Source organism: Dermacentor variabilis, chromosome 2, assembly GCF_050947875.1.
Source record: "Dermacentor variabilis isolate Ectoservices chromosome 2, ASM5094787v1, whole genome shotgun sequence".
In the NCBI taxonomy this organism is placed as follows: domain Eukaryota; kingdom Metazoa; phylum Arthropoda; class Arachnida; order Ixodida; family Ixodidae; genus Dermacentor; species Dermacentor variabilis.
This window is the reverse complement of record NC_134569.1, coordinates 118,051,676-118,079,519: the sequence shown is the minus strand read 5'-3', so window position 1 is coordinate 118,079,519 and position 27,844 is coordinate 118,051,676. Positions and strand designations below refer to the sequence as shown.

Genomic DNA, 27,844 nt, shown 5'->3' with positions numbered 1-27,844 from the left:
TTAGTGACAGTTCATCTGGCAGTTAGATCACCTTCCGGCTAAAGGATGGTTCTGTGTTTTGTTCTGGACTGATAGAACTCTAGTAATTAGAGTGAATAATGAAATCAGAATCAAATTTATTTTCGCCATATATGCGGGTGCGCATGCAACGACCACTATTATGAGAGCAAGAGTACGTGGAGACCAGTGTGCAAGTCGCAAGAAGAAGACATATCGCGTAAGTATTACATTTGCTTTACCAAAAAGCACAAGATTTCAATACTTCAAAAACGGATATGTTTGCAACACTATTGTGTCGTTCATTATTGCTTTCTTCTTTTGTAGTTAAACTATCGAGAAAATAACTATTTAACGGGGAACAAAATTTAATGAAGTGGATATTGCATTAGACAGTTCTCGTAATAGTCATCTGAACTGCAGAAAGAGTCAAGCAAAATTGTTCGCGAACGGCGCGTTAATTGTAAACGGCCCTGTCGCAGCACAGAAAAAATCTTCAAACGAACTAAGCGCAGGCGACTCGTGGATTGTACAGTTCTAGGAAACATTTCAGTTAGATGTTTTCTCTGGGAAGGGTGAAAGAAGCGATTATACGAAGGCGAATTGTGAAGAGATGTCAAAATCTGCAATTTTTCTAGCTATTGTCGATTCGTCTAAGAATAATTAAGGCTGCATGCCAATCAATGTAAATCATAAAATAGAGCATTTCTGCTGTCGACGTGGATTTGATTGGGAAGAACTAGAGTTGGATCAAATTCTTCCAATTTTCGCTCAATTAACTAATGACGTTCAACAATCAAGCAGTTAAGAATTAATAAATTCATGGTATATCATGAGTGTTTTTTCAAGCGCCGTCTCCTGTGAAACATATCTACCATTTTCGTGCAAAGCTCTCTGGAAAGCGTATTGGCTGTGTATGCATGCATGCACCTATCGAACTTCGTGCACATATAGACGTGATGCTTTGACGATAAATACTTATTAAAATTCAAATTATTTATTTCTGCCTTGTAAAGGTACAGACAGCAGAGGCGCAGAAAAAGCTGTCAGATACAGATTGACAAAGCCGCAGCCCCCTTTCGCTTGGCAGAGCCTTTACAGCGACACTTTTAAAACAAAGACAATTGCACCCGGTAATAACAGGTATACAATACTGAGCAAGTACAAAAGGAAACCAATCAAGATTATACGATATTTGTACAATACTCCCAAACAAGAAAACAGAACCTACATGCTAACGTACATAGCACCCAAAGTACTGTTCGACGCGTTGAAGAGGTCAAAATTATTGTTCACATAAGGTATATACATATTCGTATAGAGCTACGAATCCCTGCAAAATATAGAACGCAGATTTTCATTACACACACGCACGCACGCACGTGCACAGCACACACACCAAAAGGAAACGGTAACGCGCTCACAGGAAGCGCCTGAAAAAAGGAAAAAAGGAAAAGTGTGGGGAACCGAGGTCGTCTTGGGCTGTCGCCTCTCCCTCTCCCAGCAGGAATGAAGAGGTTCTTGGAAAGCAGGGACGGGCGATTCTCTCTGTCAGCATCAGCTCCCACCAGCGAGGACGGGGCGAGAAAGCGAAACGGGGCTTTCCTTGCTGTCTATTTTTTCTTCGTCAGGCCAACGCCGCCTGCTCACAGGGGCGCAGGCGAGCTCCCGCCAAATGGCGCGGGGGCGCAAGCAGTTGCGTGAGTTGCCGCCAAATAGCTCCGGATGCCAGCTCGTTCCGCGTCTCTTGGTAGACTAGTTGGTGCATTTCTGCTATCATGGACTGCGCATATAAACGCAAACTACACAAAAGTGACATGGACAAGAACAGCGCAAGCCCTTTCCATGCAGTGGAGCCGCCGTATCTCGCCGTTCAAGATATGCGTACTCGTAAGTGGCATTTTAATTTCACGTTGTCTAATGCATGACTGTCTTTTTCAAGTGAACAAAGGTCGCTTTGTATTGTGTAAATGGTTTTGCAACGTATGATAAACTCCTTGTTTTTCGGGCTTATTTTTTCTGACAGGAAGAAAAAAACAGAGGCTTTACATGAGAACGGATCAAGCGTTCGAGAGTTGGGACAGGGAAATGTGAGACGTACTTTCATGTATATATTTCTAATATTATTTTTTCGTCTTGTATTCTTGTCAATTTTTCTCTAGGAAACACTGGAACGACACTGCTTAAATTGAAGCACAGTGTGCGAATGACCTGCTACGCTCGGAACTGTTATCACCATTCGGGAAGAAATCGGGTAAGACGCTTGTGTGGTTATTATTGCGGAAAAGTCATAATTAATTAGAAGTTGCTTTCGTTCCTTCCCACAGATGAAAAAACATAACTGTAAATACCTGTATGATATACGTCTGGTGCATTGCAGGTAAGAATGGATTGTGTGTGGCGCGCTTCACCGCATGTGGACTAGAGTAGATCTAGGAACATCAGACAAGAAGACACGTATGTGAAACCCTGCGGATAGCCCATATGTAAGTTCTTCCTCAATTTTTCTTTTGTTGCATTTTCGTAGTTTACGTGTAATACTTTGTCACCGCGGTCTCGACGTTATGTATACCTATACATTTGTCTCGTGGCAGTCTGCGTGCTATTTTGTTTGTGCAACTATGTGTTGTATTCATTTATCGCGCTGCCTGGATGGTTTATTTTTTTCACTGATATTCCGACCAAAGTCGGTAAACCTATCCTTCCTGTCCTCATGTTTCCTTGGGCGGCTCTAAAGCGTATCTTAGAGGAATATTTAGCTTCAGATTCCCGCATGGAACAGATGGTGAATGACATGCTGTGTTTTCTTTTTAGAGAAACTATGTATTCATGTTTAATATTTGGTTGATTTTCATTTTGTCATTCATACAATACCGCAGCCATATGCCATTCTGTCATAGAACGTTGTTTCTAGATATATTTGTTTTATGTGGTTAAAACATTTAAAACGAGAGCGTTTCTTATCCTGGCCATTATTTTTTACAGACCACGATAACCACGTATTTGGATGTCTGGTTTAACTCTACGTGCGCTGGTTCGTGCAGGTGAACTTTTTTCCAGATACGGAGGAACGGACACCGGTCGTGCCGTGAGCACTATTCTGCAGGGCATACTTACAAATGAAGCTGCACTGCAGTTCAGCTGGAAAGGGTCGCAGGGGAGGAAGCACGCCTTCGTGAAGCTCATGGCCATCACGAATATAAGTAAGAAATATGGCATAACAATCAGCTTTCTAGTGCACGTTGCGAACATCGGTACCAACTACATGCTTAGTTTTTTTTTCTTCATTCAAACAAGCTGCTGCTTATTGCATCTTGCTGCGTCCAGTATTAGCATTTTCTTTAATAAAATAATGCCGTAATAAGTGAGTTCTACTTGCGGCGTCCATATTTTGCCACTGCTTTTGAGGAGTTTGTTTTGCTTCACCATATAATATATGCTGTATATGCTGTTTCTGCTTTAACCCATGTATGCTAACTGTTTTCTGCAAAACATAGACCTATCATCGTTGCCATCATGTCAGCAAGTATATGTATCATGCCATAAGCTTCCCCTCTTGCCTCTCCACATTTACCTATTCACCTCCTTGTGCCACTTGGCGCGCTCCGGGCTCCGGCGCGTTCTTTGTCTCAGCGTTTCAACTCGGCTGTTTCATACAGTGCTCACGGGAAGCAACAAGACCTATCGTGGTGTAAATAGCCGCGCTACCTATAGACACAGTAGCCACTGTGTATGCGTGTTTCGCTATGGTTCCGTGTTCAGTTCCCCCTATTGCTAACGACATATAAATTACCAACTATCCGGTACTTACACGATTTGTGTCGTCCAGCCACTCTTCCTGACAGCTTCGATACTGATTTGCACGTCACTAATATTGCTTTGTTGTCGTTTCTTTAATGTTTCGTGAATATCTGACTTATGATCTTTTTGATTGTTTCACTTCTTCAAATCGAATGCGACTCACCAACTGAACTATAAAGCGGGGGCAGCTTTCTTATATGTGCCGCTTTTTTGCAGCATTTGTGAGGAGCACGTTCCCTGACGCTTCACTAGCATCAGTGGCTGGAGTCGCAAAACGCTGGTTGGTTGGAGCAGCTGACAGGGATGGAGGCCGGAATGAAAGAAGGCGCCGTGACCCTGCTTCAAGCCCACCAAATATGAACTAGTGTTTGAAACTTGTGAACGTGTCGGTGTACATATCCAATTTAAGACAATTACAAGAAATAAAGACCTGTATCAGAATCTTTTGCCTGGCATTTATGTGGCATGAAAAGTACAAAAAAGCGTTCGCTTTCGTGTGGTACTTCTATGCCGGCCACCACACAAGCATGATGCATGATGCGCATGCTGTTGTAAATGCATGATGCAAAAGCTACGATTATTCGGGGCGTCACAAGCAACGTCGGCTTTCAGCACCGGGCCGGTGCAATGCCGACCATTATTGTCGTCAGGGCCATGGCTGGCCCGCGTGTGGCATGCGCTCGGCTGCGTTGGCCAAATAGAATGGCCTTACGGCTGGCCGACTGACTACGTACCTAAAGCCTTGGTAGGCCCTCGTATGGGACGCCGTCGGCCAAGTCGGCCACAGTGGTCGGGCCTACATCGATTGCCGACGATCGGCCGACGTTAGGCCAATGTCAATCCCCAAAGCTGGGCCGCCCTTGGTTGCCGAGGTCGGGCCAACCGTTTTGCAGTCGGCCGGAGACGTCGGGCCGACTTTTTGCCACGGTCTTTTTGTTGCTTGGGAAGTGACCTCTCTCAATGTAATTAGAAAGTAGGATTCAGGTACTGAATTAATTGCATCAAAATCATATTTTTCTGGTACACAAGCAAGTGTTCATTGCCAGACCTGTCTGTAATTCACATATTTCCTGCATGACATATACCACAATGACGTGGTCACTCAGACAGTGTATGTGCATTAAATACAATGTTAAGGCTATTACACAGCAGTAAATATTAAGAATGACCTCTGTTATCATTATGTGGCTCATTGTACTCATACTTCTAAAATGTGTAATCACTAATAAAGTTAAAAAATGGCCAGGCTTAGCTTGGTTAAGCCAAGAAAGCGTTGCATATTGTGTTGGGGCCCAGCTTTTCCTCCGGCTGTCGTGACGTCACGTCACGTGGTTGCGCTAAAGGTCAATGGTGGCTGCCCGGCCGCGCCCAAGGGCTGAACTGAGTGATTGCAATATGCAATGCATAAAACTCTAGTGTAGGGGTATGAGCCACCATAGTGGTTCATACCCCCAATGGTGGCTGCCCGGCCGCGCCCAAGGGCTCAACTGAGTGATTGCAACATGCAACGCATAAAAGAAAGAAAAGTATAATCCACATCTGGCAGTGCTCCTAGTGATCTTAAAGGGGCCCTCAAACCATTTTCCAACGAATCATAGGATGGCCTCATTATTAAAGGACATATCAGGAATCTCTTGCCACAAAATTTGTTCAAATCCTTCACATATTAGTGGAGTTAACGCATCGATACATGGCTTTCTCTCTCTTTTCATCTCGGCTAGCAAGCTGGAAGCTACACAGAGAAGAAGCCTAGAGGAAAAAGCCGTGCCCTAAAGTTGAGTGTCTCAGTAGTGAAAGGGCTTGCTGTGGCACCCCATAGCGGCTGCCCTAGTCTATGCCATGCAAAATGCCACTATCCTCTTGTACACCACATGTAGACCGGCAGTGCAAAGAATAAATTATTTTCCTCTGTTTTTGAGGTGTCATACATGTATAGGTTTTAACTAAAAATAATCAGTAATGTATTTCTGAGAATGCTCTCGCAATCCCAAAATCAGCCAATATGAAGTGCTGGTGGGATCAGCCGCTTGCACTGACGTTGCTTGATGACAGTGCAAATGCAAGAGCAACCTATTTTTTGCTGTCTTTGACATGAGATTTTAAATTTCCTGCTGTGTGCAATGTTATAATACTTGGCTCACATTTTAACAACAGCCTTTACAACAGATTGGCAATATTTTTTTGCTATTGATACGGAACAGTTGTGTGGTTGCACTGAACAAGATGAAGACGACATCTTCCCGATTGATAAAGGGTCACCATCATAGGCTTATGTGTAAATATATTGTAAATAGCCTAATGCATCAGCTACACATAACACTATGTTTAAAAAGTCTCAAGACCCCATTAAATGATCACTTCATCTGGAAGTTTAAAGTCATCAATTGGAATGCGGCCAGCCCTAACAATTTCAGGAGGATCCGATAAACATGAAAATTGTCTGCAAGATAATTAGATGCATTAATGTTAACAGAAAAAATAAAGAATTCGGGAAAAGCTGCAATGAGCAAGCCTGCTTGTTACTGGAAAGATCGCATATAAAAAAGACTGGGGAGCACTGTGCTAGTGGGCTTTTCATTTCTATGTATGAAAAAGAAATCGGAGTCCTCAAGGCATACATCAAGTAATCAAATCCTTTTTTTTTCTCTTTCTAATAACGTGTCTGCCCATGTGCATATCATATACATATTTCATGACGACATTGTGGAATGAACAGCTTACATTGGTGCTTGGCCCATGTCTACCCTTTTATTTCATGCCATGCCTGCTTTTTGCATTCATAAATCACGTCATATATGCACAGATGTGTGCATACTTGGTCAACATACAAGGCTTATATCACCTCGTTTTCTGTTTCTTTCATTCGGCACAGAGAGTGTTCGTGTATATATTGGCAAATATACCCGCTGAGATAGCGACTAATTCAACAGTAGCCTGCAATCAGCCACGTGAAACCCAGGAAAGCAGGCAAAGAAAGATTCTTTTTAAAAGTCCAAAAAAATAAAGTTCTAGCAGCATCAGTGCTTGAACTTAATAAAGCGGTCAAGCACATGCACTGTAGGAAGAGCAGATTATGAGTGAAAACATTTGCTTTATTTGATAAATCGAATGAACTAACATTTTTTTTTTGCATAGTTATTAGGTATACACTTTAATCTGTACAAAGCATCAAGCTTGAGATTGGTGAAAAATAAAAGTATTGTAAATGTAATCACTCTCTATTATGAATAGAACATTTAAACAATAAATTTGTACACCATCACAAGGTATTGAAATAACATAACTAATTCACATACACCAATGCCTGTCCTATAAAATTTTAATTCCTTGATGTTCGTCATTTGATTGTATTTAGAACCTTACAGTGGGCTTTTTATGTAGTAACCAGGCTCAACAGATCATTTTCATATTGATCATCAGCCTATTTTTATGTACACTGCACGACGAAGGCCTCTCGCACCAACCTCCAATTACCCCTATCTTGCGTTCGCTGATTCCAATTTGCGCTTGCCAATTTCCTTATTTCATCACCCCGCCTAGTTTTCTACTGTCCTCAACTGTGCTTCACTGCCCTTGGCATCCAATCAGTAACTCTAATGCTCCACTGGTTACCTACTCTATGTATTACATGGCCGGCCCAGCTCCATTGCTTTCTCTGAATGCGAACTAAAATATTGGCTATCCCCCTTTGCTGTCTGATCCCAACCTCTCTCTTCCAATCTCTTAACGTTATGCCTAACATTTTTCATTCCACCTCTCTTTTCATGGTGCGTAAGTTGTTCTAGAGCTTCTCTTTAACCTCAAAGTTTGTCCCATATGTTAGCACCAATACAATGCAATGATTGTACACTTTTCAATGGAAGTAGTAAGCTCCCAGTCAGGGTTTGGTAATGCCTGCTGTATGCACTCCAACCCATTTTTATTCTGTAAATTTCCTTCTCATGATCAGGGTCGCCTGTGAGTAATTGACCTGGATAAACGTACTCCTGTACAAACTCCAGAGGCTTACTGGCGATCATGAATTCTTGTTCCCTTGCGAGGCTGTTGAACCCAACCTGTCTTCTACCGATTAATCTTCAACCCCACTCTTACACTTTCTTGGTTATGTCTTCAATCATTGGTTGTAATTCATCTGCGGTGTTGCTGAACAGGACAATGTCTTCTGCAAGGGAAAGGTTGCCGAGATATTTGCTGTTGATCCTCACTCCTAAGCCTTCCTAGCTTGAATACTTCTTCTAACCATGCAGTGAATAGCACTGGAGATATTGCATCTCCTTGCCTGACCCCTTTCTTGATAGGTAACTTTCTACTTTTCTTCTGGAGAACGAAGGTAGCTGTTGAATATTTGTAGATATTTCCCAAGATATTCACATATGCCTCCTGTACTTCTTGATTACATAATGTCTCTATGACTGCTGGTGTCTCTACCGAATCAAATGCCTTTTCATAATCTATGAAAGCCATCTACAGGGGTTGATTATACTCTGCAGATTTCTTGATTACCTGATGGATGGCATGGATGTGATCCATTGTAGAATATCCCTTCCTGAAGCCAGCCTGTTCTCTTGGATCTCCATCCTAAGGATCTCCACAAATGATCCTGAAAAGTGCTCCATGTGAAACACCAAAAGATGTTCTATGGATGCACCAACTAGGCCTTTCTTTAGATGTCATTGGGACATTAGTCAGATGTTGAATCCTGGCATAGTCTTGATGTTAATAATCACTTGTTTGTTGATGCTACAGTCCCTGTAGCTCTCCAGGCATGCAATGTGTCATAGAGTCACTGTGAAACTTTCAATGCTTTATTGCAACTGCTTATAATACAATGTGTCAATTAGTACCTCCAGCGAAAAATAATGAATCTATCCCTACTTTACAAACCCTAGACAATCTTCCAATAAAGATCTCTATTGGTCTCATATGAAATCCAATAGGAAAACCTACAAGTCCCATATGGCCAAGTGTACAGGTCCTATAAATATTCTTGCCGGTGCTGTGCCAGGGCAGTACAATGTTCTATAACACAAATAAAATGTGTGATAGTGATACAAGCAGTGATATGAACTTGTATTGGACAAATAAACTGCTTTATAGATCCTAATAGATGCAATAGAATTAGTGATCATAACATAAACTTGTATAGGTAGCAGTGCTCGGCAAGAAGCAAACCAAGCGGACGCGCCCAACATAGAGAATGGAGGCACAGAAGGTGTCGCTTTAATAAAGCAATTATATGCATTCCAAGCTGCATATTCGTTGTACTGTAGATGTTGGTACAATTTGTTGTTTCACTGTGTAATTTCCTAGAGATCAGAGCTGGCTGCTAGCACATCTGTAAGAATGTACAGATGGGGCTATATATAGGCCAAGATTCGTTATGTAAGTGTGGTCCTATGTGTCAGCTGTTTGGCTAGGCAGCAGCAGCAACCACGATGAGCAGAGGCCAGGAGGGTTTGCCTAGAAAGCTTCGTAAAACAATTTGGTATACATCATTCCTGTCTACACCAATCTAGAAGTTGAGCTAATACACAAATACAGGCTATTAGTTTTATCAGTGTACTAAGTCTGTTTCATAAACCACTACAGGCTATCATTGTATCAGGTCTAGTTTATACTCCAATAGATCAATACAGGTTATCAGCATCATTAGTGTATCAGACTTATCATTTCATTATCCAGTAATATGAAACCTATAGAAACCAACCAAATATTTATATTCCAATTTTTCCTAAGGAAATATAACACAACACAAGCAGAATTTAGCATAAACACAGCTGTCCAATGTCTTTTGCGAGTGTTTACAGAAGACATTCGCAGTCCATGTGGTAGACACTGAACACTGTGCATTGCATCTATATCTTTTTATTTATATTGTTTATTTAGACATACATTAACACAGATGAAGTGACTAAAGGCAGATGCAGCTGCCTAAGCAAGGCCCTCCTACCTGTACATTGCACAGAGGTGGAAAGCAACAAGAACACAGCGAAACAATACAGAAACAGAGAAAAACCAAAATCTGTGCAAAAGGCAACTAAAAAAAATTACACAAGAAGCTACAAATTGTTGGAAATCTATACTTGCATCATTCTCAGTAAAGCCTAAACAATTAGGAATAATTCTGACAAACATGAATGCTGAGCAATTGTGCAAGAGTTTAAACAATAAATAAGGAATATAGAAAGGACTGACATGACCACAGCAGCACTACGTATCGCACGACAAGCATTATTCAACACCTTAACAAAAGATAAACTTTTTTTTTGTTAAGGCTATAAACAAACCTGCATTGGCGAATCATATTAGCACTTTCACGATTTTTGATTGCTAGGTAATCAGGTATTAGGATGAGCAAGTGCCTGTGTCCCATATTTACTTCTGAACATTGGTGTCCTAAGTCAGCTATGCCTAAGATGGTACTGTGTATTATTGTCAGGCAGAGAAGATGAGGAGGGAGTAATATACTGGTCACATAGAATGTTCTTCTGTCTATGCACAGGAAGCATTATTTGGAACAGCTAGTTAACTTTGAGTATGTTAAGCTTAGGAAAGAATAGTGCTGTGTTGGCCTTTTGTTCTATATTTTTTATAATGCAGTGCCAATCTCTTTTTTGTAGAGCTGTGCACTGCACAGCTCTACAAACCTGTCTAAATTTGTCTCAGGAGCAATATCCCAGATGAGTAGCCAGTAGGAAACATGAGAATGAACAAGGACATAATATAACTGAAGTTTTAACCATTATGGCACCAAATTTCGAATATTGTTCATTATTGATATTGCCCTACAGATATTTGCATGGAGCTTGTTTATGTGAGGTGTCTAGCTCATGTTCTCTTCGAAAATAACACCTAACAATTTTTAGGTTTGTACTCATTCAATAGCACAGTTAATAAATTTAGTAGAAGCATTGTAATTTGAAAATAATAAAAATAATTTTCCTAATATTCAATTGAAGTAATTTAAATATAACCAGTTTCACAATTCAATCAACAGTCTAGTAGCTACCTTTCCAAGATAGAGTAAGTGCATGTTTATCTGCAAAAAAATGTACTAGTGTCTTTTGCATACAGTAGCATATATATAGCATATAGTAGTGTAGTTTGCATGTAGTAGTTTGCATATATATTGAGGAAGTTGCAGTATATTCACAATATCTTTTGTTTATTTATTTATCAAATACTTCAGGCCCTCACAGCAAGCCCTAGCAGGTGTGGCATAACTATACAACAATGCATAATATGAATTCAGCGTAGTGACAGCACAAAACATAGGAGCTCATTTACAATGGGACAGGTTGTACAGTAACAGGAGAAAATTTATACAGTGTGAAACATGACTATGAATAAAAAGCAATCAATTTGTCAATAGATTCAATGGTCATAATCACATCAGAAGGCAGCTTGCACCATTCCTCAATTGTACGGGGAAAAAAAGAATACTTAAAGGTGTTTATTTTGACATGGTGTGGAGTTAGACACTGATCATGATGATGCCTTATACGACGAGTAGTAATGGGCATAAGATAAGGTTGAGGACTCATAGAAAGTTTATTGTTCTTAAGTAAAAATATAAATTTTAGTCTTTGAATTTTCATTCGTGCTTGCAGCGATGAGATGGCATGCTCTTTCATTAAATCAGAGGGCGAGTCTGTACTGTGGTATTTTGAAAAAATGAAGTGTATGACTTTCCTCTGGGTCAACTCCAGTGCCTCAACATTCTGTTTAGTGTAGGGGTCCCAAACTGTACAAGCATACTCTAGTTTTGGTCTGCTGAGACTATATATAGTATACTAAATGCTTTATCCTGGGAGGAACATTCTTTAGTTTGTGGTGAAGAAGACCAAGTTTTCAGTAGGAAGACAAGAAAACATTGGTAACATGATTGTTCCAGCTTAAACGGTTTGTTATGGTAACACCGAGGTATTTATATTCATTAACTCCTATATAGGGGATGCGATGGAAGGGTGTATGGAAAGGAATGCACAAGTTTTTTGTTGGTAATCTAAAGTCCTAAAATAACCTAAAGTCTTAGGTAAATTTAAAGAGAGCATCTATTTGAGAAGAGGACTTGCAGATATCTGACACGCCATCTCCTGATGCACATTCACCGAAAATATTTTGCATGCTGATTCCTTATCCAAATTATGCCCATGATGCTGCATTTTGAAGACCTCACCGAGTACAATGTCTCTTCAAAATCCACCAGACGTCTTGATTTGGATGTGGGACGTGTGGATCTTTTTGGGACGTCCATGGGGACTTTTTGTGTCATCTCGCTGGAATCAGTCAACCTTACAAACGAATTAAATGACAAGTCATATTTAGTACATCCATATTTGTACATGTCTGCACCACACAGAGTGTAATGCCAGTAGTGCAAATATTAATTTTCACTTGGAAAATTATTTCCACCGAAACACATGGTGCATTTATGCCAGCATTAACTCTCACACTTCTGCACTGAAAAAAAAATCTATACTGTTACTCACAACAAATGTTTACCTAGGTATGAACAACAGAACTTAACAAACAAACCTTTTCAATTTCTGAGCCTAAGCTACACTCACCCAACTTGTCCAAGCCATATATCTCCTTTCAATTTTGTTGCAGAATTAGCAAATGATGTTCATTCAACACTAAATTGTGGAGCTAAATTAAGGTGCTCAAGCAGTTTTGGGGCAGTTAATTGCTATATTCATGCTGAAAACTTGGTGGAGAAGCAATGAGTAAGAGAGAGACAATACAAATACATACTTTTGATTGAAGGTCTGTTTTTGAAACATTGGTTAACATACCAGAAAAACTCGCACATGTTAAGAAAATCAAGACAAATTTGGGCCTCTGTTAATATATAGGTCTAAAGTACCTCAATGTCTTCCCACACCAAAATCATTAGAAGGATCGCTCGTCACCATAAAAACACTAGAGGGCTGGCTGACATACTTTCCGCACATTTTCTTTATGTGGAATTGCTCACCGATTTCCTCATCAACATATGTCTCTATGTTGGAAATGCAACAATGTATGTGCAACATGAAACACTCTGCCTTAAGGGTGTGCACATTTTCTTTATGTGGAATTGCTCACTGATTCCCTCATCAACATCTGTCTCTATGTTGGAAATGCAACAATGTATGTGCAACATGAAACATTCTGCCGTAAGAGTCTATGAGCCATTGCATCTTTGCTTGCTTACAGCATATGAGCCATTGCTGATGATAATATTTTTTTGTACCACTCGACTAGACGCCGCATTCTTTAGATGTGAGCCCTGAGCCACGTAAGGCTTTGCATCATGGAATGTGCAAGTGTGACTGAACGAGGACATAGAAAGAAACAGATAGACAGAGACAGCACTACTTTCAACTATAGATTTTATTTTCACAAGCATCGATAAATATATACTGAACGAGCAGAAACAAATGAGACAGCAAAAAAGAACATTTAGTGGTGCATGTCGATGAACCATACACATGTCCAAGGTATGGTCAAAACATGAACTGCAATGGTTACTACGATAAACCGAGGAATCATATCTCTTTTTCAGATATCGACACTAATGGCTTGCTCATGCACCTTTCCTCTAATTTTCCGATTTCATAGGCCTCCACAATCTCCCTTGTCATCCTACTATGAGCACTATACAAAATAGAAGTTCTCCCTAGGGAAAATTCTGACAGAAATATTTTATTGGTTTCTATATAGGTTTCATCTTACTGGATTATAAAACGACAGACCTGATACCCTAATAAAGCTGACAGCCTATATTGGTATATTGGACTACAAAATAGTATGCCTGAACACTGGCAACACTGATAGCCTGTATTGGTATAGATGTAGATATCGTATCAAGGTGGTTTGTTCTACAAAGATGCATTAATTGTTCATTCTAAAGCGAATCTTTCTACGTGAACAACGTGAACCCTCCCAGATTTTGCTGTTCTTGGTTGCTGCTGCTGCCTTGCCAAATAACTCACACACAGGACACAACTTATACAATGAATCGTGGGCTATATATATATATATGTATATGTATGTTGAAACAGGCATGTTCGTCTTGTCAACATGGGCACAGCATCTGGAAAAGGGCCACTAACATAAGGCAGTCACAGCCCGAAAAATCGACAGAGCAAGACACACACGACCGTCAACTTCTTCCTCCATGCTGGCACAGAACTGGTGCCAAAGTGCTCCGGTACAACATATACATGTATATATAGCCGCCGCATCTTTTCTACCCCGACATGTCTGCTCGAGGCCAGCTCTGATCTCTACGAAATTACGCAGTGAAGCAAAAAATAGTACCTAAATATCCTCAGCACAACAAATAAACAGCTTGGAATGCATAAACACTTTATTAAAGCAATGCCTTTCCCACCCTCATTCTCTATGTTTGGCGCATCTGATTAGTTGGCTTCTTGCCAAGCAATACTACCAATACAAGTTTATATCATGATATCGGTTTGTGTTTTTATCCTGCCATATCTGTCCTGCCTCATTGACGACTTGCTGAAAGTAATAAGTTGTCCCATGTCCTGGAATTTTGGACATTCCCCGTGCGACCATCTTTCCAACTTCACCGCTGTGTACCAGTGTAACTAAATGGGCAGCATATGAAAAGAAATTCAGAAGGCGGCCCAAATTCCAACTTTCCATTAGCAACATTGAGAGGGCACGCGCCGTTTTATTAACATGCGCATTTATGGCACTTGGTCCTAACATCTTTGCTGCATTATAGCAGTGTTTTGATTAGGATTAAAGTACTTGTTGAAATTCTGGCGTTCTTTCGAGATACCATTTTTAATATTGCAGCCAACTGAGTTACGCTAGTCCATTGCGGTGGAGTTCAAGAGATGGTCGCAGGGGCGATGTTCAAAATTCTTGGCTATGTTCAGCCCAATTTCTTTCCTGACTTTTCGAACTCTAGCTGTGTCTAGCCCTGCGATCCGTTTTCTGGATTCTGTATCATGTTAGTGAACTGTGCATATGCCCCCTGCCTCGCGTCTCGGCGAGGGTCCTATATGCGTTCCATAATGAGCAAATAGGCTTTAGTAGGCTTTACTGTAAAACAGTCCTGTAATACAGAGAAGCATACAGAGTGCATTGCGGTGAAGGTAGGCGAGAATTTGCGCAAGTACTAAGCGTTAACAGCGTGTATATTTAGTACGTTCGGGCTGCGCCTCCAGGACACCAAAAGGGCAACGGTGACGCCACAGCTGGAACCTGGGTTGGTCTGTGGGTTCAGGGCTCGCCGAAATGCCAACCTACGGTTCCACCTTTGATCTTTCCGCTGGCCCTTCCGTGCTTGGTATAAAGATCCTTCGCCGCCCACTTTATTTTAATAGATGCTCTCCTGAGGTCTCCGTTTGCCGGTATTTATATTTCTCTCACGCCAACTTCACTGTAATACATTTATGTACTGAGGTGAAACTTACTAAAGCGCATTGGTCATTACGGGACTCATATATAAGGCCCTTGCGGACTATGTATCACCGCTTTGTTTCCAAGGGGATGCCATTAGAGATCATAATCATGGGTGACACATCGCTTCCTTGGCTTTGTTGACGGGCACGACAAATCGTTTTTTTTTTTTTTTGCGTCTAGAACGTTATGCGCAGCAAACGCCCACTCCGTTGGCGACGCGGAAGCACTCATGCAAGGAAAACGGTGTAGTAGAGATGTTCCGAGATACGCGGAGGGCAACAAATTTTCATGAACCCTAGCTTAGCGTTACATTGCTGCGCTGGCCACTGTCGTTGGTGCAAGTAAGCACCTAGCACACTATGCAAAGCAGCCGGTCACCTTCTGATTGCAAAGTCAGTGAAAGAGGTAAAGAATGTTTGTATTATAAATTTGAGCCACAAATGGGCTCTGCCTATGTCCCACGACTGTTTTTAATGAAAAAATAACTTCCTTCTTGATATGTACACCTGTTCATCCCATTACAACAACAGGTTTTCGACTATAGGCATCTCTATATGCCTCAATCCCTACTGTCATTTTAGTGCTCCCACTAGAAATATAATTTCAACAGAAAATTATCTGACACCTTTTGACTTGGAGTTTAGTACTGTGCCTGGGGTATAGCTTCGACAAAATGCACAAAAAAAATTATTTTAAAATTTTATCAGCCCTAATGGTGTCCCATACATTTGTGTACTGTGCTCTCAAAAGTTTGTTATTGTTCTTCTCCACTCGAAAGCACTTGTGCTGATAGTACTGTTTGTCAGTTGGAGGATGTCTCATCACCTGCTTTGAAGCCTCTCTTACAATATTCTGATACACTAGTTAAGTTCTACTCTGTTAATGAGATAAAAATGAAAGTGTAGGCTTTGGATGGTAACATTTTCCATTTAGCAATGAAGTATAAATGATGTCCAGAACATGCCTCTTGGGTAATGCATCAGTGAATTATTGAGGCAGCACTTCTTACAATTCACAGATTAAGTCATGGAATGCTTTGCATGCAATGCAAGGTCAAAAATTGTGGCTAGAAATCAGTGCACACTTTAGCAGTATGCTGAGCTGGGCTAGTTAGTGCATGCTGAAGGGAATTGAACAGTGCAATAGACGAGACATATTTGCATATGACAGCACTGTGCCTATTGTTTACACTATATGTCCAGTCTTTTGTGCTGTTTCATTTACTTCAATGTGTAGACCTTCACTACAATAATAATGCTATCTCATTAAATTTGGGCCGTTAGTAACATTGTGAACAAATGCACTATGCATTTCTTGTTATTAATGTGTGTGTATGCATGTACTTGCATGCATGCGTGTGTACTTTGTGGTTGTTACAAGTCTCTTTGATTACTATTAAAATTGGGAGATTACAGACAAACTAATTTTTGCTAACCAACCTTTATAGGAGTGGCAGACATCAGAAGTTGTGCTACCTAACTAAATTAAGTCATTAATAACTAAATTTAAGCAGTTATGTTAGGAGGCATGTTAACATGAAAGTGTAGATTTGAATATGTTCGGTAGTTGAGGAATAACCATTGCTGGAACTTCTGTGCCTTATTAAACACACTACTTTCTTGAAATAAGCTCAAAATTTGAAACAAAATACATTGCTCTTCCAATGAGCAGTTTTCATTACACCATTTTCTGTCAGCACATAAACATATTAACTGGAAGACTTTGCAAAACTTTGATAATTATTTAACCTATTGGCAATTATTCCACAAATTCTGACGTCCACTGCTGCTATGTAGCTTGGCCTGCAAAAATTATAATTTGACTCAAATCTCCTATTTCTCATAACGTGAAACAGACATAGCAGAAGCACACAAGATGAGTGTGTGTGTCAACGTGTGCATATTATAGAAAACTTAACACTACGTATACAGGGTGTTCTTTTTTAGCTGCACCAATTTTTTTTTTAATTTCATGTGGTAGATAGCACAATTCTAACCCTTGATCTAAACTACTTGATAAAGTGGGCATTACTTCTACAAGAAATAAGAATGCCTGACTGAATAGTTAACTTTATTCTAATTAACTTCTTGTTTGTTACTTTATGGCGCCCATTTCAATTGACAAATTGTAGCTGGTGAGATTGCAATGCGTATCCACTTGGAACACATTATCAGGACTAGCCCAGTTTCGAGATATGAATTTTCAAATGTCCAATGAAATGCATTGATGTTCCAGTTACCTTCATGCGTCAATGCATAGAACAGTTTTTATAAGTAAGTGGAACAAAAGTGAATTTTTACGGCAAGTTTGATGCCACATATCTCGAAACTGGTGCCATCCTCAGAATTTGTTCCCAAGCAGATATGCCTTTCAAACTCACTGGTTACATTTTGTAGATTTGGAATGCCCACAAAGAGAGGGTGGTGCAAACGTAGACATGGCCAGCAAGGGTCAAAGTGCAGTGTCTGTTCTTATCAGCTTAATATCTGATATGGGTTCTATTTGGACCCAAGCTATTAAACTTATTTTTGCAAGTTGCCGGAGTGCTTGAAGCCTGCTTCACCAATACTTTTGTGCAATATTTTTGTGTGTACCTTAATGTGGCAAATATGCTGCAGTGAGGGTTGTCAACGCATGTGTGAATGTACCACTGTTTGAGCATAGGAAAAATAGAAGTAAGAATATTGGGCCTCTCAAATTAGCAAATTAGTTAAAAGACCAGGAGAATAATTTAAAGATACATTTAGAGACGTGTATCTGCCTTAAATACTGCATCTTTAAAATCAACATCGTCATCATCAACCTGTTTTATGTCCACTGCAGGACGAAGGCCTCTCCCTGTGATCTCCAATTACCCCTGTCCTGCGCCAACCGATTTCAACTAGCGCCCGCAAATTTCCTAATTTCATCGCTTCACCTAGTCTTTTGTTGTCCTCGATTGCATTTTTCTTCTCTTGGTACCCATTTTGTAACCCTAATGGTCCACCGGTTATCTAACCTATGCATTGCATGGCCTGCCCAGCTCCATTTCTTTCTCTTAATGTCGATTAGAATATCAGCCGTTTGCTCTCTGATCCAAACTGCTCTCTTTCTTTCTCCCCTTTAACGTTACGCCTAACATTCTTCGTTCTATCACTCTTTGCATGGTCCTTAACTTTTTTCCCAATCAAGCTTCTTTGTCAGTGTCCAAGTTTCTGCCCCACATGTCAGCACCGGTAAAATGCGCTGATTGTACACCTTTCTTTTCAATGACAATGGTAAGCTCCCAGTCAGGAGCTCACGATGTCTGCCGTATGTGATCCAACCCATTTTTATTCTTCTGTGAATTTCCTTTTCATGGTCAGGGTTCCCTGTGATTAATTGACCTAGGTAAACGTACTCCTTCACAGACTGTAGAGGACAAATGGCGATCCTGAACTCTTGTTCCTTTGCCCGGCTATTTATCATTATCTTTGTCTTCTGCACATTAATCTTCAACCCCACTCTTACACTCTCTGTTAAGGTCCTCAATCATTTGTTGTAACTCGTCTGCATTGTTGCTGAATAGAGCAATGTCATCGGCAAACCGAAGGTAGCTGAGATATTCGTCATCGTTCTTTACTCCTAAGCCTTCCCAGTTTAATAGCTTGAATACTTCTTCTAAGCATGCAGTAAATAGCATTGGAGAGATTGTGTCTCCCTGTCTGACCCCGTTCTTTATAGGTATCTTCCTACATGTGTAGAATTAAGGTAGCTCTGGAATCTCTGAATTTTCCCAGGTACATAAGCGGTCTGTACTCCTTGATTGCGTAGTGTATCTATGACTGCTGGTATCTCTAGTGAATCAAATGCCTTTTCGTAATCTATGAAAGCCATATAGAGAGGCTTACTGTACTCTGTGGATTTCTCGATTACCTGATTAATGACACGGATGTGATCCATTGTAGAGTATTCCTTCCTGAAGCCAGCCTGTTACCTTAGTTGAATGAAGTCCAGTGTTTCCCTTATTCTATTGGAGATAATTTTGGTGAATATTTTATATAATACTGGGAGTAAGCTAATGGGCCTATAATTTTTCAGGGTTTTAATGTCTCCCTTTCAGTGGATTAGTATAATGCTTGCATTCTTCCAGTTTTCTGGGACCCTTGCGATCGATAGACACTTCGTATAAAGAGCCGCCAGTTTTTCAAGCATTACGTCTCCTCCATGTTTGATTAAATAGACTGTTATTCCATCTTCTCCTGCCACTCTTCCTCGTTTCATGTCTTGCAAGGCCCTTCTGACCTCATCGCTAGTTATAGGAGGAGTTCCTGTATCCTGTTCATTACTGTTTCTAATTGAGGTATCCTGACTCCTCTGGGTATTGTACAGGTCAGTATAAAATTCTTCCGCTGCTTTTACTATATCTTCGAGATTTTTGATGATATTTGATGATACCCTGCTTATCTTTTAATAGTTATATAACTAATATTAATATTATACTATATATAATATTAATGGTTATATTTTAAAACAAAATATAGCATAACCTTGGAAATTGCGATGCATAAAACCACACTTAACAGATTATTCAAATGTATGGTGATATTCATTTCTTGCATTCTTTGCCACTTGCTTAGCAACTGCACAATTCCTTTTTTGATAAATCTTGGAGAAGTTTACTGAAAGAAACATATAAATCCACTTAAATGTCCTCAGATGTTGAGAAATTTTTCATGTTGACGAAGTGGTCTAAGGGTACCGTATGTGAGGAGGGAGGGACTGTCAAGCAACACATCCCACTCAAGCACAAGCTATCTTCCCTCAGATATTGTGGGATCTGGCATTGTCATGATGAAAAGCAATGCTTCTTTTAATTTAAGAACTCTGCCCTTCTCTCCTAGATTGTTGTGCATAACTAATTGAATAAGCAACAGTAGTTTGCATAAATTGACTATTACATTGTTTTCAGTAAAGGATTTCTTGGGGAAAGGTTTGTGGTCATTGTTTTTACACAGCTGGCCACTTATGGGAGGCAGTGATAAAGGTTGCAGTCACTGAACTTTTGTAGAACTGAAATGTGTTGTTGGTTAATATATGCAGCTTTTTAGAAATGGTCATGAGTTCAGACATTTATAGATTGAATAGACTATCCACATACTAAGCACTTGGATGGTAGTTCTCATTACTTTTCTTAATTTTGTTAGAACTACCAGAGGTTATCTTGCCACTTCTGTGTTTGTGGTCTTCAAAAGTAAAGCGAAATGAGTGAAAAAAATTTAATGGAGCAGGCAAGCAAAACCTTTCAGTTGGAATGTTATTCCAAATGTCAGAAAAATATTTTGAATGAATCTCTGTGAGTGAACATCTGAATTGCTTCATGCTTATGCAATCCGTAAGGAGTCATTTTCTTAGAGTGTAAAAGAATTAAGATGAGTTGGAGCACACTTTTGCAGAAGCAGTGTCCCCTTGTTTTTAGTGGTGTGTGGATGTTTCAGATCACAAATATTGAATTGAATAGTATTTGCTGTTTGATTTGTATTTGATTTATGAATTGATTATTAAAAATTATGGAATAATAATTTATTTTGATTATGTAAAGAATAACATTTATTGTGGCCTCAAAGAAGAGAAGGGGTAGGAACTGAGGACTATTCTGAATAAGTCTGCTGAAGGGAAGCTGTGGTTGCTATACATGAGCGCTAGTTCTTGAGCAAACACAGGGGTCAGAGGTGTTTGATTTTGGCAAAACAATTTATTATTTGGCCACTTGCATGATGTATCAATCATTTTAAAACAATGTGCAGTGCTTTAGTATTACACTTTTCTCCTTGAACAAACTCAACATTTTCCATGGCTCCAGATGTGCTATTCCAAATTTCTTTTTTTCATTACTGTCATTGCCATGGCATACCACGATAACTAAAAGTAGTTGTTTCTCATTTATGCGCTCCTCAGTTGACTGGACATCTATTTTGCAAACAGCATAATATGCATTTATATGTGCCTGTAAACAAGCCAAGTAAATAATGCCAACACACTTCATTTTTTACAACTAGCACTCTACACTTACTTTATATTTCAGCAACTTTAGAAATTCTAAATTTGATTCAGTATTTGGAGGTTGCTTTCCTCAAACATATGTAGATGCAGTAAGAAAATTTCATTATTTGAGCACCCCTACTTCTTTTCTGAAGTGACACTATTAAATTATTTTAATCTCCATTGAGGGAGGGAGATAAAAAAAATAGGAGGGGCTGTTACATCACTTTTTGTGAAGTCAGACAATGCCATTTGGTCATGCAGCCCAAGCAACTTCTCCATCTTTGTAGGTGCTGTCAGAACACCCATGTATGTTTTCTGTTTCTATGCTACTGTGCACCAGCTTTGCGAGTCTGAGTGCATCACCTCTGTGGCCACAAAGCTCAGTATGAGCAACTGTGATGTATTTTAAGGTTACCTTATGAAGAAATGGAAACTACCCAGTTTTTCTGCACTTTGCATGCATAGTACTACGATACTGTGTAACTTGACAACAGATAGCTTCTTTTGTGTGCACAAAGAACTTGGAAGTGTGATAATTCCCACAATAATTTCATTATTTTTAGTATGCAATATTTTACCCAACTTTGTCATTGGCCATTGGTGTTTGCAGGTGTGCTACACATTTTAAATGTGGTACTATTAAAAAATAGGCTGAAACCTATTTATGGATGGTGCTGCATGTTAATTAAAAATTTTACCTGGTAAGAGCGAGTGCAGAACTTAAATCTGTTTATTGAAAAAATGTTTGAGTTCAACACAAGGTTTAGTAGATTTACATGGTAACAACTTGTGAATGGGGTGGGGACGTGGCCATAGCAATTGTTCTGTCTCTAAAGTGCTACCTAGACAAGAATAGATACATGGTAATTGAACAAGGATTCTCGCTGAAGCCATCGTTTTGACAAAGGGACTTGTCTTCATAAGGCCAGCAACTGCTACAGATGAACAGGTCACTTTTGTGAGTATATATATAATGAAAGTTTACAAGAAGTTCCAGGCATGAAATAAGATGGAAATTATTTGCGTTATGTTGGCTTATTTTGAGGAGATAACCTTATTTGGTATTTACAAAATGTCATTGTTAACACAAACTTAGCATTTGTAGCCATTTTCATGGCTACTATACTGAACTGTACCCCCTTCAGTCATGAATGATGGTATTCTGCCAGGACATTTTTCGAGCTTGCAGGTATGAATGTTTCAGGTGTCCAGAGTTCGAAAAAAAAAATTCCCCTCTCTAGGAATATTATTTTGCAAAGTCAATCGCGTCCTCATATGGAGACATCGTGACTCAATACTTTCTATCGCAAGTTCACTATGCCACTTTAAAGGAAGAAGGGGCATTATCTATTCAGGGTTGTGCGAGTGGTGCATCGACTGGTTGACAGGTTGTGATATTTGAAGAAGTGATCCTGAGCTGCGATGCACAGAAAAACATCGCATTTCCGGCAGTGGCCCCGGTTTCTACCACACACTTCTCATACTTGCTTTGCTAAGGAAACGGCAACTGGACTTGCTGGGGCCAGTGGTCCTTTGCATCCTACCTCACACAATCGCATCATGTTTAGAGCAAGGATGGTGACTCAAAATGAGCTATTCAGGTTGGACATTAAAAGAAAATGCTAAATTGCAGCACAGACAAAATTCTCAAATACAAAAACAGAAAACAGTCTGTACTGCTTCTGCAGGTCAACTTCGCCCAAACAAAATTCTGTTGTTCTGGGACCAAACTAGGAATCTCTCGTATCTGGACAACCATTCGAGGAAGCGACATAATTGCCAGACTGACGTTGTTCGTTTCATGGTCCGGAAATGTGAGCATTTACCACCTTCATGACGAAACAGTGCGTACGACGATTTGTGCATTTAAAAAATGCCACCACTTAAAACTAAAAGGAACACTGAAAAACACAGTTTAATTCTTCGACGGTGAACTAGATTGCCCAAGAAGTCCAAAAAGTGTCGGTGGTTTTAAGTTTTCGCACAGTGGCTATGGTTCGCCGGCGTGGTAAAAAAGATTGAGTGAGTCACAGTGTCTCCGAATGGAGACTCGGATGAAAACAGGATCAAAACTATTCAGTAATAGAACTATGAGTATTGTGCAACTGTCTTTCTTTAAAAGTAGCTCTTTCTTCACATAAAACAGGGTTTTTAACCGTTCTGAATGTTTGAGGCTGCTGCAAAAGAGAAATTTGAGCAGCGACAAACCAGAGCTTCCGTAAAACATGGAGTCGTCCGTCTTCAAACATCTTTTTCGCTAGTAGTGTTTCGTCGCTTCATCAGATGGCGTTCATTGCATTTATGTATGCTTCCCATATTATCCCCACCAGTGTGCAGTGTCACTCCTTCGCTTTTTGATGAAAAACTCAACATAGAAAGTCGTATCTTCATATGGAGACACCGTGACTGAAAGGGGTACTGTACCCATAACAGCCATGTAACCATGATTGGATGTAGTAGCGAACAGGAAATGGACGTTCAATGTGTAACTATTGATCAGGTTTGAAGGGCTTCGCAAGATAAGTCCAAGGAAAATGTGGCAGGAGAAGATGAAATAACAATTGATTTGATAAAACATGGAGGAGATATTGCACTGGAATCTTGCAGTCCTTTATTCACAATGCCTAACAACGCTAAGCATACCAGACTTTAAAGAATGCGAGCATAATTACAAGAATGGAGGTGTTTAAGAATTGGAAGAACTACAGACCCATTTCTTTAGTCTCAGTATTGTACAAGATATTCACTATCAAATAGAATAAGGGATACACTTGACCACAATATTCCATGATGGATCTCATCCAATAAGACATTTGAGACCGTAGCCAACCTCTCTGTATGACCTTTGAAAAGTACATATTTGGTTCAAGAGACAATAGTGGTCATGGAGGCATTGCAAAGAAGTAGAAGCATACATGTATGCCTTATTGCAGTAGCGTAAAGTCACGCTTTCTCAGTGCATAGTTTTAGGCAAGCACCCTGAACAAAGCTTATGGAAAACTTTTGAAGACATTATTGCCATCCATAAATATTCTGAAAATTGTGTCGGCATGCCTCCACTATCACTACACAGCTGTAAAATCATGCATCTATTCAGCCTGTGATTTCGTTCTCTTAACAATCATATTGTACGTCATCATCTGTTTTTTTCTGCACCCAATTGTACATCCAGTATATATTGATATCAACATGCAATAAATATTGGTTCTAGTCAGCACAGTGTTGGATCTCCTCTCATTGTCCTGTTTTTAGCACTGTTCCCTTCAAGAGCTTTATTAATATTTTACCTTCAGGTACCACATACAAATAATAGGAAACATGGAACAGCAATGCAAAACTTTTTACATCAGTGATTTCTTTGAGCAGTGTTAAGTTTGACAATTTTGCCTCCTTCAGGAACTCCGTTGAATAAACTTCCTCTAAGCATCTGCCATCCTGGTGTCCTTTCACTACAAGATTTCGAAGGTTATGGTCAGATACAGACAAAGGAAACTCTGTTTGGGTCTTGGGTGCAGTAGTAAATTTCTTAGCATGACTGTGAAAAATTTACGAGGTGCCCAGCATAACCAATATAATCCTGACAAAAGTGTATGGGAGGCTATGCTTGTAGTATATGATGTCTAACAATGCTGCAAGGCAGTGCAAATGCCATAGACATGCATGCATCTTTGTGACATGCACTGCTGTGTCTTAACACCTTCAAAACAGTTTCACAAACTTTTTTTTAGCAATACCCGACTCAACGTTGCTAAATTTTCTAAAAGCCATACTTCTACGTACATATACCACTGCTCACAATGCTTTTGTCACCAGTTGCAAAATGATGCATTCAGCTGCAAGTCGTCGTTGCATACCATAACGCCATATGAGACCTTTCATTTGCATTTGAAGCAGATGGTATAGAAATAAAAAACAAGTGCAGAGATCATGTATCTCTTTGCATAGTATGTAAATGTAATGATTCAGGAAAGCTTTGCTTATAGTGTATTGCAACAAAGGCAATGGATTTGCTGCAATTTAGCACCTAATAGACCAATCTCACCATGCCTAGCACGCAGATGCATGCTTTTTTCCTGCCTTGTTACTTGTAGTTCTTAGGAGAATTTGGAACACGGTGGGAAGGCACTGCGTAATAGTTATAGAGTTTGCATATTCACCAACATGAGTTTTGTGGAAGCAGTGGTGGTGGTCAGAGTGCATATTCAGCGACTACACTTCTGGCCAAGTTGAGGGGCTGGAGACGTGAAAGTTCATTATCTCAATGTGAATGGCATGTGTTTCAAAGCTTGCATCTGTTAACATGCACCAGCTATGTGAAGCAGATTCTTTTCTGTTTGCGGCAGAAAATACTCAAGGAAGTATATAAAGGAAGAAAAAAAAAGTTGCTCTCCAATGACGTTTTGCATTAATATCCAAGCTTGACGATCCCAAATTACGACACCTTGCATATAAATGGTGGTGGTCATGTGTTTACATTTCAGCAGTGACTCGACCAAGGATATAATCTGCATGCATGTTTAAATATAAGGACATGCATTGAAATTTACTTAATGATGTTTATTTGCTTGAAGAAAATGCTTTTGCAATGGTTAATATCACATACACTATGAGGAACTTGGAAGCAGTAAGCTTTGAATGGAATAAGGAAAGCAGAAACTTCAAACGAGATGGATAGAGAGACAGACACAGGACTCTCTTTCTGTCCCGTTTGAAGTTTGCACTTTCCGCTATTAGACTGATAATGAACCAACTAGCCCAGCAAAGGATTTTCTTAAATGGTAAGCTTTATGGCTTATTTGACTTGCTGTTTTCAAGCACTCTAATAGTTGTACGAAGCAACAAAGTTGGGTTGCACGATTTTTGTTACAAGGTGCTTGTTGGCACGTTTTCTTGATTCATTAAAGGACCTTAAAGATGAGCAATAATGCTTAAAAGTGACCAGTTGAATGCAAGGTTGTGAAGCGTTGGTTATGCTTTCTATTGCATTTTTCTTTTCCTGCAGAAAGTATAGAAATGCTTGGGTGAACTGTTTTTTTTCTTGAATATATGAGCGTGAGGTTAATTCTTTGTTGAGCCCGAGTGGTTACAATTTGCTTATGTCACAAGACGCATTCACTAATACGCAACTGTAGCCCTGCAGTTAAAGTGCTGTCTATCAACAATGCCAGGAGTTCAAGAAAGCAATGTTATCTAACCATCTAAATGAATGGGTAGATTTTTGATGGTCAGGGATGTGGCTAGGACTATTGTATAGCAGATGAGCGCAGGTATACAGACCGAGCAATGCATGTTTGTTCTTGTTTACAATGGCCAAGCCTGGCCGTGTGAGCAGCACTTCATACTGAATGCTCATTTGTCCGTTATATTTATCTGGTATTGCTGCATGTCTTCAAAGCCTCTCTTACTTCTAAGACTTCACTGCACATGACTGATCCTTTCATTTGTTCACATCTTTGTGCCTTTCACAGCATCGTCGTGTCCATTGTGGTGAAAATGCACGATTGCCACGTTCCATTTGCCTAAGTTTTACAAGCTGCACTAGCAGCCACAGCAGTTTTTCACGAAATCAAACCAACAAAAAAATTTTACTTGCTTTTCTGTCAGGCTAACTTGCTATAGTCCTTAAACATGTGTTCCTGTGGCAAGCTGTTGTCTTTTTGAAAGAAATAAAGACTTAGAGAATTTTGTTCCTTTGCATTTCATTGCAGCATACAGGGACGCAACAGTTTATTCCTTTACTATAATGTCACAATGCTTCAACGAAAAAAACTGTTGCCTATGATCAAAAAGACTCGGTGGATTACACATTTTATATGCTCTCTGTTCGCAACTCAGCTGTAGTGCAATTACCAGCATGCACCACAGCTGTGGTGGTGTAGAAAAAAATGAGACCAGTCTACTTTGCCTTTTATAATTTCAGGAAGGGCATTCCATCTGTCTCACCCCATTTTTTTTATTAATAAATTATGTCGAGTAGGTTTTGCAAATGAACCATCTTTTTCCAGGGGTACATTATGTGACTGCTTGTATTATAGGATTATTTTTCTTCAAGCTTTAACAGGGACCAAGTTGCAAAGGTAGCATATATTATATATAATATTGCCAGCCCCAGTGATAGCAGTTCAGTAGCATCCGCACTTAGATGAAAGGTAAAACTAGTAAATTAAATAACTGGTTGGAAAATACAGCACCTGATAAAATATCTGGCTAAATGCGAGGTGTGCACCTGTGCTTTTGTCCACACATCCAAATCACATAAGGTACACTATTGGACATGCTTCACTGTGGAGCTGCTAACCAACAAGACACGAGTGTGATTGACCATGTATGAACAAAGTAGGGTAGTTCTGATCCAATTCTCATATGTAAAGGCAAATCAAGTAACAAGGAAGTTCCTTATATAGTTAAATATCGTGAACATGGTTCAGAACAGTAGATGTGTGGTAGGACTAATGAGGGCTAACCAACAGCAAACCAAACAAAACATAAAGTACAAAACTGGAATGTAGAGTGCAAGTTGCACAGATGTACACTATGAACTGCAACAACTGCTGCAAGGTATAGGTTGTGCAAAAGAAAAGGAGATACCTGAGGCTTGTGCTCAAGTTGAAGGGGT

At 39.8% G+C, this 27,844-nt stretch overlaps 1 protein-coding gene, 2 long non-coding RNA genes and 1 pseudogene across 4 annotated transcripts in view; all 4 read left to right on the top strand.

Annotated features, from left to right (window-relative positions):
• LOC142572598 (uncharacterized) overlaps nt 1-27,844 on the top strand; it is a 291,788-nt gene that overhangs the window by 148,999 nt on the left and 114,945 nt on the right. The gene's annotated exons all lie outside the window — the stretch shown is intronic.
• On the top strand, nt 1,733-2,649 carry LOC142572602 (uncharacterized). Of its 2 annotated transcripts, none has more exons than XR_012826112.1 (3): nt 1,733-1,887; nt 2,160-2,251; nt 2,325-2,649. It is a non-coding gene; the product is annotated as an uncharacterized LOC142572602 (long non-coding RNA). The 2 variants fall into 2 exon arrangements; XR_012826111.1 differs by lacking the exon at nt 1,733-1,887 and adding an exon at nt 2,031-2,087.
• On the top strand, nt 2,676-4,310 carry LOC142572601 (uncharacterized). Its single transcript, XR_012826110.1, has 3 exons — nt 2,676-2,782; nt 3,042-3,200; nt 4,015-4,310. It is a non-coding gene; the product is annotated as an uncharacterized LOC142572601 (long non-coding RNA).
• Nucleotides 17,663-17,844, top strand: LOC142573401 (U2 spliceosomal RNA; annotated as a pseudogene).